General features: G+C 42.9%; 1 protein-coding gene across 2 annotated transcripts in view; it reads right to left on the bottom strand.

Annotated features, from left to right (window-relative positions):
* The window catches only part of GNG12 (G protein subunit gamma 12), a 52,002-nt gene extending 44,578 nt beyond the window's left edge, over window positions 1–7,424 (bottom strand). Inside the window, exon 1 of one of the 2 annotated variants that reach the window (XM_039329066.1) lies at window positions 5,946–7,424. The gene's annotated coding sequence lies outside the window, so the exon portion shown is untranslated. Of the gene's footprint in view, window positions 1–4,746; window positions 5,902–5,945 lie in introns of those variants that run through there. The other variant, XM_039329067.1, reaches the window with a different exon arrangement.
* Between the last annotated feature and the right edge of the window lie 7,279 nt (window positions 7,425–14,703).

Below are 14,703 nucleotides of genomic sequence, written 5' to 3'. Positions count from 1 at the left end.
AAAGGGGTGACATGGGGGCGAAGGAACAAAAGGGGGGCAATATGGGAGCGATGGAGTGAGAAGTTTTGAGGACACTTTTGAGATTTTTTCGTACAGTGAATAGCTGTATATCTGTCGTACAAAAACATCAGATGATCGCTATTAGTGGATTGAATTGTGTTTTCAAATGTTCCTCCAGCTAGCTTCAGTACAGAACGCCGTACATATGTGAATACGCATCGCTTATCTTCATGCGCATTGCACAGCAGCCTCTACCCATACAGTGGCACGCCATTGGCCAGAATATGGGAGATATGGGAAAAAGACTGGAAATAAATTATTTGCATTGATATGTCCTGATGACAATTTTAAAGAAAACAAAAAAAGTGTTTGCATAAATTGAAGAATTATTTCCTATGTTGTAATTGAGAGGTTATGTTGGGAGAGGGGGGCGATGACAACTTCCTCATTGGCTCAAGGGTGCGATTTGTTCAAAAAGGTTAAGAACCACTGAGGTAAACAATGGTTACTCATATGGGAGCTCCACTTATGGCTGTCATGATATACAAAGGAAATTCTGGGTTACATTATGGTTCCAAGTCGAGGACTACCTGGTATACAACACAATTAGCGCCCCAAAGACTATAAACACGCCCCTTCCCCATATTCAAAAAGTTGTAATTGGATTTGATTGAAGAGCTAGTCTAATTTAAAGATACATCCATTGATCCTTGCTTCCTCTGTTCCCTGCTCAGTCAACTATTTGATACAAGCACATGTAAACTCAATTTCTAAAAACTCAACCCCCTTTTTGGTACATTTTCAAGCTTGTGGTAGATTAAATTAGTTAAGTGAGTAATATCATCTCTGAACTTTTCCAGTTCATCCCAGATGTAGATTTCATTCTACATCTGGGTTGAGAACATGACCCTATAAAAACCTAAGGCTGAAATGTGCTAATTATCCCTGGAGTTGGGTTTTCAAAAAGCTAATTGATATCAGATAGGTTCACCCTATCTTTTTACCCAAGCTTCTGTTGCTCCAAAAAGTTTTTGACTGGATTTTCTCTCTCCTAGCACATTGTTTCCAATTCCGTATTATCTGTTGTCTGTCGGGTTTCTTTTCTTACTCAGCCTTGCTTACTTCCCCATATATCCATCCATCCATCCACTATTTATGCCTTGGTCCCCAACCCACAAAGACAGGTACACATGGATTGCTGAAGAATATTCACGTAAAGATAAGAAAGCTTATTACCAGAACTAAAGGCAAAGGTGGGCAATCAATTTTCCCAAGGGGCCACATGAGAAACTGGGTCTGTTGTAGAGGGCATTGATGCCTTGCCCCCCCCCATGCCCTGCTGACTGACACTGATGTCCCATCCTATGATGCCACTGCTGCTGGCAGGACAGGGCAGCTGAAGGGCTAGATGTGGCCTGCGGGCATTTTCTGAGGAACTCACCCAGTGTATATGAGTTTTTCTCCTCTGAAGAAAGATGATAGCAATAGCCCTTAGACCAGCGGTTCTCAACCTATGGGTCGCGACCCCATTTGGGGTAGATCGATCACTTTTTGGGGGTCGCCAAAGGCGGCGATCCGCCATTTTGTCCCCTCTGGGGGAGGTGCTGCGCATGCGTGCTGCGCATGGGGGCGCCGCCGTGCCTCCGGGGGCGCTGCCGTGCATGCACGCTGCGCATGGGGGCGGCACCACGCATGCACACTGCGCATGGGGGTGGCGCCACGCATGCGCGCCGCACACGGGGGGCGCCATGCATGCGCGCCGCACACGGGGCGGCGCCACGCATGCGTGCTGTGCACAGGGCGGCGCCACGCACGCACACCGCGCACAGAGCGGCGCCTCGCACGTGTGCCGCGCACGGGGCCCCGCCCCCATGCACGCCGCACCGCGCATGCGCATAACGTTTGTGTGACGGGGGTTGCTGTCACACAAACGTTGAGAAACGCTGCCTTAGACTTACAGTATACCGCTTCACAGTGCTTTACAGCTCTCTCTAAGCAGTTTACAGAGTCAGCTTATTGCCCTCAGCAATCTAGGTCCTCATTTTACTGACCTCGGAAGGATGGATAGCTGAGTAAACCCTGAGCCACTCAGAATCGAACTCCTGGCAGTGAATTAGCCTGCAGTGAATTAGCCTGCAATGCTGCATTCCAACCATTGCGCCACCATGGCTCTTATTACTGGCTTTTCTGAAGGAAGCAACAGGAAGAACTGAACACAATTTTACTTCACTTTATAAAGAAAAAGAAAGCAAACAGAATGCAGATATTTTCAGGTCCTGCAAATGACTGTTGTGGAATCTTACAATCTAATTTCATATACCTGAAGTGAAAAAAACAACACCTTTGCTTGGACCTTCCACTGCAGACTTTGAGCCTGAGAAACTTATTGATAAGCACAGTTTCTATAGTGTGAACTACGTGGAAGGTTTCAAATGCTAAATACTTCAACAATATCGTGTATTTGAAGAATTATATTTTGTATTAGTTCCATAGCATAATTCATGCATTTCTTATTCAGCTATGTAGGAACTTTCCAAGATTGAAAAACACTTCTTGCATATGGTAATTAATCTTCATACAATATAGCAAACTGATATAGTTCCTTTGAGACACTGGCCTGGTTTACATAATAGCCATACACTGTTTGACTTTAGTAGTGAGCATGTTTTATGAATGCAGTCGCTTTGGTTTAGAAATCTGTTATGTAATTTAGTTTATAATGTAGTGTAATTCAGTAAATCATGATGGAACAAACTGTGGGACGTGCAAGACATGAATCCAGTTAGCATGTGCCAGAAGGGCTCAAAAGCAGACTACTGTATTACAAATTTTGTCTGCACATGAAATGAGACAATATTTCCTTACTGCTATCAATGCTGAAGCCAACCAAAGCCAAATTGTGAAATATAGTCAATCTCCATAATACAAGATAATCAAATTCTGCAAGTCCTGAAAGTGTAATATAAGATGTATTTGTCTACTGCAGAATTGAAACATTAACCAACTTTCAAATTATGAGATCAAACTGAACTATTGAGTACCAACCTTTCACAATTCTTTCAATCTTAACTCATCAACAAGGACTAAAACTAAAAGAAAAGAAGAATTAACCAACCCTGCAATAAATCATTTTTTAAAAAAAGTATGATAGGTATGTGCAAATGCTGAAAACAGTCGAATTGTCGACATTTACAATAATCTTTAAAATGGGAAATAAATAAATAGGTCTAGCTCAGCCCCTAAAATATGACATACTCTAAATCTTCAAGGAACCAGTTTACACTATAAAATATTTCAAGTATACATGCTGTGAAAATAGTTCCATTAACATCTAAATAAATGAAGTCTGTAAAAGAAAACAACCCTAACTTTAATTCATCATAACATTATTTTTTCTATTTGCATAGCTACTTAAAATTAATCTAGAAGCTGAAGCTAAATCTTTCTTAGAGCAAATAATTTCATGTCACCTAAAACAGTTATAATGTGCTGACAGTTATAAAGCAAGCATAAGGGAGGGATTCTAACTTTAAAAAAATTAAATAGAGCTTGTCTTAAATAGCTATTAAATAGAAGTTGTTTAATCCAACTCTGTTATATTTCACTACGCAGTCAGTCTTGTGTTTCATTTCCATAACAAACAAAACCAACTTTAAGCATGACAGAACACGTTCAACAACTCCCTAATGTTCTGCTGTCCCATTTTTTTGTGACTAGCTTCCCAACATCAGGCCTCCACAAATTCATTTGCCAAGTGTCGGAACAAAAGAGAAATCCTTCTTCAATTCTAACTTGGAAATGTGAGGAGACTTTCACACTGTGCTGAATTTGCAGTAAACTTGGGAATATAAAAATCTCTTCCAGAAAAGTGGAGAAGTAAGTTTTGTATTTGAAATTTCAGTTGTGTTGAACTTTGGAACAGATAGAAACTCACCATCAACACTAAGGGAGATATGAGAAGCTACTTCCTTTTTCAATTTTTCTGCTCATGCAGAACACTATGGGAATGATCAATGACAACTGTCTCTTAAAGAAGTCTAGAAAGCCAAGACTGTGGATTCCTGCCAATCATACTGTTTCTTTGGGGAGAAAATGCAATTATTATTCAGCAGACATTTCACTAGCAATGGTGAAAGTGTAGCGCTTATTACTGTTCTGCTTATTACTGTTCTGCAGCGTATGCTTCCAAAGTCACCCAACATTCAGATTGGAACAATTACTTCCTTTTTTCTCCTCTTACAACATCCTCAGTACTGGGTGGAGTCTCATTCGGCTCACTTTCACAAATTGTAGAGATTTTTTTTAATACAACAAAAAAAGCAGCTTAACGGAAAACAGACAGCAGAAGGCCCTCCCTTGATAACTATTTTCTCCTGCTTCTCCTCTTCATGCTTGTGTACTATACAAAATTATTTGTTCTTTCCAAAATTCTGCCATTTTGAAAAAAAAATCCCAAAGTAGAAATAGACAACTTGTGTATTTTTGCCAAAATATAGAACACAAATTATGTTTCTGACACGCAGGTATTACTGAAGCACCACCATGAGACGAAAGTAACTATACCATTTATAGTTACATCCATCTCCAGCTACCATGCAGATTGCTGCCTTTTTGTACTACTACAAAGATGTTGAAATCTAGCAACTGAATTAGTATGAATTAGGGTTATGAATTATGACATTTTAACAATGAGAAAATAGCATCCACATGATGCTGGACACACACAGTACAGAGTTACACACTTACAAAATATTGCAGCCAATGTACCAAACAGGACAAAGATGGATCTTCCAGCCAAACAATAGTGATTACTCATCAAGCCAAAATCAATCTGCCATCTACTGATTTTCCCAATCTGGTGCTCAGGATGATGGTAGTCATTGTCCAAAAACTTTGGATGTTACCTGCTTGGAGGTAATTAGGTAGTAACAGATAAAAGAAGCTTTCTCTCCTGCTGTGTTTGTCTGCATATCATACCACACCTCTTTTTTTACAGGGAGGTGGCCAGCTGAACTTTTAAAATTGAAGCCCAAACATATTTTAGTTCTGTGCGATTCTCTTTGAGGAAAGTGGGCTGAAAATGCCATTATTTCTCACAGGCAAGCCAAATGCCGAACATGAATACAGACTAATACAATCCCTGGGCCAGAGCAATATCAAGTTCCTCGACACGAATTCTCTGCGTTTCTGAAATAAGGGCCGATTCAAGGGCCCAGGGAAGCCAGGAGGAACAACCCATTCCTTAGACAGCCAGTAAGTCACAGAGCTTGGGAAGGAGACACAGAAATTAATTAAGTTCTTAAATGATTCTAATGCGAGGCAACAAAATGATAGGCTGAGGCTCCGTGAAACCGGTTAGGGAGGCGAAGGGCAGGGAGGGCTCCTTGTCTCAGAACCTGGAGCTGCTTCCATGGCCAGGCCCGGGCCTTCGGCTTCGCAACAGCGTCTGCCTGGCCATCCCCAGGCGCTTTTACGCGTTTACCCCCTGGGAAACACACAACCTCGCCTGTGTTCCCTAACTGACCACCGACGGCGTTCAGGGGAGAAGAAAAGGAGAGTCCCCGAACAGGCTTCCCCGCCCTCACAAGCGCAGCCGGGACCCGGGGCCAGCCAAGCGAGCCACGACCAGGGACGGGTGGCCTAGCGGCCCCAGCGCCCTCCCCGGGCCGCAGCCACGCCTCGCCCAGCGCCCCGCAGCGGCGGGAAAGAGCCAGGCGCCCCCGGTAGGTGCCCAGTGCCGCCGCCTGAACCACGCCGCCAGCCAGGGACGAAGGGCAGCGGCGGCCAGAGCCGAGGGGCAGTTCTCATCCGCCAGCCGTCGCCGCAATGGCGAGAGGCGGAGACTACCCGGAGAAGGGAAAGAGGAAGAAGGCGCTGCCTCTCGCCGTGACCCTCCCGCTCCCCCAAACCGCCCCGCCGCCCCTCTCGGCCGCGCCGCTGCTCACCGTCCGCGGGTCCCTCCTCGGAGCCCCCACACGCCTCCGCCCTCCTCGCCACTCGGGACTCCTTCGTCTCTATGGGCGACCGGAGCTGGCCGACCTCTCACCCGCTCCTCCTCTTTCCTCCTCCGCGGCTCTGGCTCCGCCTGGCCCCGGACGGGGACGGCGACCGGGCTTCCTGGGCCGCCGCCGCCGAGCTCCCTTCGCCCGCTCTGCTCAGCCGTGGGAGGCTTCCTCTGCGCTGCCCCGCGCCGGCCAGGTGCTGGTTGGGCTGGCGAGGCGGGTGCAGCTGCTTCGCTCAGCCCCGACTAGCTGCAACGCCGCGCAGTGTCGAGCGGCTGGGCGTTGGAAGGTTCACCCAGACGAGAGGCCGCGGATCCGGCGGCGCTTCGGATTCCAGGCAGGCTGGGAAGGATCTTGATCGCTCGGTCGTCTGGCTAGGCTGAGCCGGTGGCTCCCGGGACTCTGTTGATTATCCGCCTTTAGTCGTTTTCGACCCTTAAGGAGCAGATAGATAGATCTCTAAAGGAACCCCAGAGACTCGGGAGGGCACGTCCTTTTCCGCCAGTTGCTCTTCGGAGAATATAAATTTACCCCTCGTACGGCATCCCAGGAAGAAGCTGTTAATTTTTGAATGGGGTTTTCTTGATTTTATGGGGAAACTTCAGACCAGAGCCTGACCTTAGACACACTATTATTCTTGCATTTTTGTTGGGTTTTAGAAGATCCAAGCCCTGGTGTTTCAAAGTGACTTAAAATACACAAGCGTTCTTATAACCAAGCAGACTTGATGCCATAGTTAACGTATTACTTCCTGGAACCGCAAGATGGGTGGCATGTAAATATAATAAATAAAATTAATTAATTAAAGGTATGTGATTACTAATATAGAGTGTGCTTTGTTTGGAATCAATGTGCTGTATGAATACAGCCATTTGGTTTAATAAACCACATTTGGGTGACTCCATACTGTTTACATAAACCATGGTTTAGCTGATATGTGAATATGTGTACCAAAGGTGAATTTTTAGGCTCTCCACTTTTCCTCCGAATTGTAATATCACAATTAGCCAATAGATGGCATCATCTCTATGAAAAGTTGCGCTTAGAAGCACCACTCTGACTATCACGAAAAAGACAAAAAATAAAGGCAACGCTTTCTATTTCAGGCAGAACAAATGTTCCTTAACCAAACAGAACAGAATTTATAGCTGTGACTTAAAAGTCTGCTTAGTAGATCAATTTTTGCTTACTTTTTTTCCCCTTATGGCTAAGTTGTTGGAAGGCTGAGGCCTACACTTGTTCTTCAGAATGAGAAATGGAAATACTGAATTTGGCAGGCTTGATCCATGCTAGGAGATAAGGCACTCTCTGTATCCATCCATGTTTGATCACTTTTGTGTAATCCTCAGCCTTCCCTATTGGAAAGTCCAGTCTTCCCTTCTTCCCATCCAGGACATAGCTCAGAAGCATTGCTTGAGCAGGGTCCATAAGATTATCTGGGACACTACACATCATCTTCACAACCTGTTTTCCCTGTTATCTTCTGGGAGGAGACTTTGTGGTATCCAAAGCAGAACATCCAGATTCAGCCAGAGTTTCATTCCATACAGCATTAACCTTGTGAATTCTCAAGCTTCCTCCTTCCGTTATATATTCAAGATGGACAGTATTTAATATTTATTTGTTATGTATATGTAGGGATATGGGTCTGTACATATGTTGTATATAGTATGTTTAGATGTGTGTCATGTATGTGTTTCACTTTGAGAGCGGGCAACTAAATTTCATTTTTTATGTGTGCCGTTGTGCCCACAGTAAAAAAATGAGCCGAGGTGGTACAGCAGTTAGAGTGCAGTACTGCAGGCCACTTTAGCTGACTGTGTTCAACAGGTCAGCGGTTCAAATCTCACCGGCTCAAGGTTGACTCAGCCTTCCATCCTTCCGAGGTAGGTAAAATGAGGACCCAGATTGTTGGGGGCAATGTAAATATATATATACATTGCTTACTAGTGTACACCGCTTAGAGAGTGCTTGCACTTAAAGCGATATATAAGTCTCATAAATAAATAAATAAATAAAGGTTATCTTACCTTACCTTACCTTACCTTATCTTATCTTGAAATCCACTACAAAGAATTCTTGAGGAAATGGATTGTAGAAAGAATCCAGAGAAAGAAATGTTTTGGGAAATATTAAAAAGGCAAACTATATTTCCCCAAAGGAATAATGAAGATCTTAAAAAAGACAGAAACCAGCCCCCAGAAATCAGCCCCAGTGACTAGGCAGAGGCCAGCTTTTAGAAGTGCAAATTCAATAATCCATTCAGGAAGGTGGGGCCAGGAAGCTAGAAGCTATGAGATTAGGAAGACAAAGACCTCTAAAATCTACATACCCCACCCAAACTCTAAAAAACATTACGTTTGGGGACATAATAGGATTAACCAACCAATACCAAAAAGGCACACTCAGACTCAGGTCAAAGTACATGACACAGAAAATACAAAGCCTCAAACAGTAACAGGAAACAATCTCAAGAGCCCCAGAAGGTATAAAAACCCACCACTCCCAGCAACATGTGGTCAGCTTTCCCAGAGCCACATTGCTATCTGGCTCCGCCCTTTAGTAAACCACAACCTTCTTTCTAAAACAGCTGTTCTCAACCTGTGGGTCGCGACCCCATTTGGGGTAGAACGACCATTTCACGGTCGCCAAACAACGCAGTCCGCCATTTTTTCCCCTTTTCCTTAGCTGTGCTACTCCCTTTTATTCTATTGGCTTTTGAAAGCCAATAGAATAGACTCTCTTGAATAGAGTCTAATTCTATTGGCTTTCAAAAGCCAATAGGAATTGTCCAGGCTGTCTCTGCCCTGCTGAGCCCGCCAAAAGTCCCATTCTGCAAACAGGGCTGCAAGTTGTCTGCAGCGAAGGCCCTTCCCTGCTGAGCAACTACTAAAAATGTAAGTAAAAGAGGGCCAGGGGTGGGAGGTGGGAGGCCAGCGGGCACAGGGAGGGTTGCTGGCGTGTGTGGGGCCCGGCGGGTGCCTTACCTCCCTTGGGCTGGGCCAGCTGGTGGCCCAGCCGGTGGTCGCCCTGCGCCGTCGCTGCCCCTTGCCAGCTACGCCTCGGCCGGCACAGGGGGCGGCACTACGCATGCATGGCGCTCCCGGGCATGGAAAGTCCTCGACTTACGACCGGTTGGGTAGTCAACCGGTTGGGTAGTCCTCGACTTACGACTGGTTGGGTAGTCCTCAACTTACGACCGGTTGGGGGTCGCGGCATTAAAAAGGTTGAGAACCACTGTTCTAAAGCACTCTCCATTTTGTTTATTCCCAGCTTGGACTGGACCCTGATGAAGATTTTTCTTTCAACAGGATTGTGTAGATCTTTTTCATCTACACAGTTCATAATACAGAAATAGCATTTGTTGCTCTTCTATGACCTTTACCATGACCTATGTTGTGGAATATGCCCATCTTGGTCCTATTGGACCTCTTAGTGGTGTTTAATAACTATTACTCAACTTCTTCTGGATATCTACAATGGTTGGGGGCACTGTTTAATGATGGATTGTTCCTACCTAAATGGGTACTTTTAGTCATTATTTGGAGAAGAAGGTTGGTCCCATATGTAATGAGGGTTCCATGGAGCTCATTCATCTCCCCTGTTTTATGAAACCACTGGAAGAGGACACCCATCATCCATAGATGACATCTTCTTACACAGTGTCACCCTGGTCCAAGCCAGAGATACTATGGGTATCCTGAACCAGCATTCAAAAACTGTGAGGATGGGAATAGTGAACAATAAGTACAGCTTAAATCTTATCAATGGGTGATCCAATATTAGCCCCAATATGTATTTTGGATAAGATTATGCTCCTCCCAGAAGAAGTGATTTGTCATGTAGAAGGGTGAGCAGAGGGGTACTTCACCTAGTTATGACTCTACTTAGAACCGAATACCTTAGTGATGTTGACTAACACTAAACCGGATTCACTTAACAATTGTGTTACTAATTTAATAATGGCAGTGATTCACTTAACAAATGTAGCAAGAAGAATTGTAAAATGGGCAAAGCTACTTAACAAATTTTGGGCTCAGTTGTGGTCGTAAGTTGAGGACTACCTGTACTGTAGCAATAGTTTAGAGAACTACTCATAGGCTGTTTTAGTCTACTGTACCATACTTATTTTCATAATTATATTAGTTACTAATTAACCAAATTAATTTCTAAATGGTGTCTGACAGTGTTGGTTGTGTTACTGTAAAACCTCTCCATTATTAGATCTCTCTCTAATATTCTCGTGTTTGTACATGCTAACAATTGTTTTGTTGTATGAATCAATAACCTTTAAGGTTTATTTCTTTCCAGAAGTGAATCACTCTCTTCAATGTTTTTCAACAATTACTTGTCTTCCCAGAAACCATATTATTTCATACACAACAACATCAGGAGTTCAACCAAAATAATAATAATAGTAACAAACCTAAAAATAATAGTACTAGCTTCTCATAGTACCTTGGTTTGGATTTATATGGTTGTTCTAGTTTTTAGTTTTTATTTTGCACAGTTTTTTATTTACCCAAATAAATATTAAAGTAAAAGTAACCAATTAATTTGTAAAAGATTATGGGTTTAAATAAGATTTTATAATCTGTTTGAGAGACCTGGGATGTTCATTTTCCAAGAAGTAATTATTGTTAGACAATGTCTCATTTTTAAGCCTGGGAAAAGTGAGGTAAGTGTCATATTTGAGGTCTATCCAGATACGGGAATACCCAGACTGCAGGATACAGGTAGTCCTCAACTTATGACCACAACATTTCCATTGCTAAGCAAGCCAATTGTTAACTGAATTTTGCTCCATTTTAGACCATTTTTTGCCACAGTTATTAAGCAAATTACTCCAGTTGTTAAGTGAATCATGTGGTTGTTACTGAAGTTGGCTTCCCCCATTGTCTTTGCTTGTTGGAAGCCAGCTGGAAAGGTTACAAAGGGTGATCACATGACCCCAGACAGTGCAACCATCATAAATACATGCCAGTTGCCAAGTGGCTGAATTTTGATCATGTGACCATGAGGATGCTGCAACAGTCGTAAGAGTGAAAACTGGTCATAAGTCACTTTTTTCAGTGCCATTGTCACTAAACAAATGGTCGTACCTGTACAAGGACTACCTGTACAAAGGTTACTATACTGCATCTCTTCAGTCACTTTCTTTTAGTGAAATCTACCTTATAGGATTGTTATGAAAATAACACTGAAAAGTGGGATGAATTTCAGTGAACAGCTGGAATGTCAGTGGGATAGAAGTATGTATAGCATTTGCTGATATCCAGTGTTTAATATGTGTTCTCTCAAACTATAAAACATACGCCTACATTATATGTTGAGAGCTTGGTCTGACACTCCAGAGAGGAAGTAAACAGCTTTCTAGTGATGCCTCTTGCATTTTATTTACGTCAGCTTTGAAATTTAAATGGTAACTTAAACATAGTAGACCAAAAAGATATATTTAGCATCACAGATATTTTTAGTTTCATTTTGATCCATTCCAGGTGGGTAAATTCCATTAATCCCAACCAGTATAGTGCTTCATAGTTACCTTTCATTAGCATTCTAGTAACTAATTTTTACCCACACTCATAACTCATAAAAGCTATAAAAAGCCTTACCTGTAAGTAAAAATGGGAATAATGCCTCGCTTTTGAAGAGTTCCAATAATTCAACTTTCTTCAAAATGGTGTCCTTCTAAAATACTATTTTCTGGCAGCTGTGCTCCCAATTCATTCGGAGGACTCCAGATTAAAGAAGCAGATCTTATGGTTGTTTAAAATTTAAAAAATTAAAGTCTCCAAAATTGATCAGGAGGATTCATCTTGTTGTGATGCCATGGGTTCTATTCACAGCATGTACAGATAGCATGCAAGTTTTCCCTCTATACATCACACAATTTCAAAAAAGTATGTGGAAGGTTGGAGCCCTCCAGCTAGAAGTTTAGGAAGAAAAAAACACCTAAAATTTACATACTCCACTCAAACTCTAAGACAGGACATAATAGGATTAACTCACAGATGCCAAAGGGGCACACTCAGACTCAGGTCAAAGTACATGACACAGGAAATACAAAGCCTCAAACAGGAACAGGAAACAACTCCAAACAAAAGCCCCAAAGGGTATAAAAACTCATTCCCTACTACATGTGCTCACATTTTTCTTCCAGATCCATCTTTCTGTCTGGCTCTCCTATTCAATAAACTACAACCTTCTTTTTAAAGCAGTCGCCATGTTGTTTATTCCCGGCTTGGACTGGACCCTGAAGAAGACTTTTCCTTCAGCCATTATTAAGTGAATCTGGTTTTCCCATTGACTTTGCTTGTCAGAAACCTGCTCGAAATGTTGCAAATGGCGAACACATGATCAAGGGATCTTGCAATCATCATAAATCCATGCTAGTTGCCACATGCCCAAATTTGATCAAGTGACAGCGGAGATACTGTGATGATCATAAATGTTAGGACAGGTTTTAAGTCACTTTTTTCAGCACCATTGTAAGTTTGAATGGATATTAAATGAATGTTGCAAGTTGAGGACCATCTGTAATTCTTTTAAAAAGAAGTTAATATCTATAAAGTTAAATATGATTTTTTTTGTGAGGATACTAATTCTTCAGAATCAGGTGTAGGGAGAATGAAGAAATCCTGGAGCTGTGATGTCCATATTTTCTACACAAGTCACATATAATGATTTAGGGTGATTTAAAAAATGAACATATTGGATATAAATGTCATGAATAAAATACAAATGTAAATAAATATAAATAAATATAAATAAAAAATATCATGAATAAAAATAAGCCAAACTTATAGTGTTTTTCACCCAAAGAGGAATTTCTTTAATAATTACTCTGATTCTTCTCAAATCAGCCCATCATACAAGCCACCATTATTTTGCTATTGTTGGAATGAAACATTATTTCCTTTTAATTCTGAAATATTTAACCAGTAACTCAAATTACTGGCACTTACCAAATGCTACGTGACAAATAGATAGAAAATCCTTTTGAGGTGTCTGTCTTTCTATATCTCCATTGAACCCTTTGATGATACTAAAGCATTTAGAATGGAAACATTCCTATTATTTTGACATGGACCCATTGATTTATTGGTGTTAATACATTTATAGATTGGTCATTCCTTCTATGCATCATTCCAAATTTAAAAAGATGTGAAGGTCAATATAACATGTTTTCTCTTTGGGCAGGAATATCATGTACCAAATATTACTAATAATTATGAATGTTGAGAATGGCCATCCCATCGATTTCTGATGGTCTTTTTATATGTATAGAAATCAAGCAAGGAGTGAAAATTCTTAAAATTCTTCTTGTATAGTAGGAGGGATGCTTCTATCTAAGTTTCATCAAGATCAAGATGGATCATGAGCCATCAGTTCAAAAACAGCAGCTTTAGTTTTAGAAGGATTTTTTTTCGGTTGGTTTAAAAAAAAATCATTTTACTGTATGAAAAAGGTCACTGATAATAATCCTTCCCTGGAGGTCTCAGTACCAGAAATAGAAGATTTTGTTTTATACTTTAGTCCTTGAGTTTGACTCATTGGATGACTTTGATGTTCGATGACAAATCTGATTATTCTAATTGAACATCTTCTCACTTACCATTCTAAGACTGGATTACAAATAAGTGTACTTGGAAGCTTCCCTATGTTAAAACAATATTGCCTTTGTCCTACCACAGCTCGCAAAGTGAAACACAAAGATCAAGAAAATAAAATCCTGTCCTGTCTTTGTTGAACATGGAATAAACCACGTTACCATGTTAAACAGGATTACATCCTCCATGTTCCCATAAAGAGTAGAGGTGGGCAACTATAGCATCTTTATGATCTGTGGATTTCAACTTCCAGAATGTTGGCTTGCTCAGGAGTTGAAGTCCACAGGTTATAAAGCAGCGGTTCTCAACCTATGGGTCACGACCCTTTTGGGGGTTGAACTACCCTTTCACAGGGGTCGCCTAAGACCATCAGGAAAAACATATTTCTGATGGTCTTAGGAACCGAGACACCGCTCTACATCCGTCTCCGCATGGCCTCCTCCACCATTTGCAGAGAGAGAGAGAGAGAGAGAGAGAGAAAGGGGGGCACTTTTGCTTCCCTTCTCTCTCTCTCTCAGGCGGACTTACCTCCTGCAGGGCTCCTGATTGGCCCTGCATCTGGGTGCCCCACCCCCTAGGAGAAGCGCGGCCAGGGCCTTGTGGCCTTGGAGCCGCCTGGGAAAGCCCCGGGATCCCTGTTGGAAGCGGCCCACTGGAGGCTCCACTGAGCAGGCCAGCCCTCCCACAAGCCGCGGCCCAAGGGAGACCTAGCCAGCCCATTGGACCCGCTGCAATCCCTAGCCAGCCCATTGGACCCGCTGGCCAGGAAGGCCCGCCAGAGTCCAGGCTGCCGCGAAGGAAGGAGATTCAGCAAAGGTAGGAGAGCTGCCTCCTGGGGCCCAGTGCTGGCAGCGGCTTCCTTGCCATCCTCTTCCTCCTCCTTCTTCCTCCTACTGCCCCAAGGCGGCTCAGGCGGGCACTGAGGCAAGAGGGGTGACTGGGGGGAGCAGCCGGGCTGGCGGAGGGGCTGGCAGGCCGCATGGCACCAGCCCCCATCGTGGCTCCATCGGATGGGCGGAGGGCGAGGCTAGGCAGCGCGGGGGCGGCGGGGACAGTGGCAGCAGTTTTCTCACCCTTCTCCTCTCCTT

The sequence above is a fragment of the Crotalus tigris genome, unplaced genomic scaffold, assembly GCF_016545835.1.
Source record: "Crotalus tigris isolate CLP2741 ecotype Arizona unplaced genomic scaffold, ASM1654583v1 scf7180000024387.2241675, whole genome shotgun sequence".
Classification (NCBI taxonomy): Eukaryota; Metazoa; Chordata; class Lepidosauria; order Squamata; family Viperidae; genus Crotalus; species Crotalus tigris.
The sequence above is the reverse complement of the archived record's forward strand: the minus strand, read 5'-3'. Positions and strand labels throughout refer to the sequence as shown.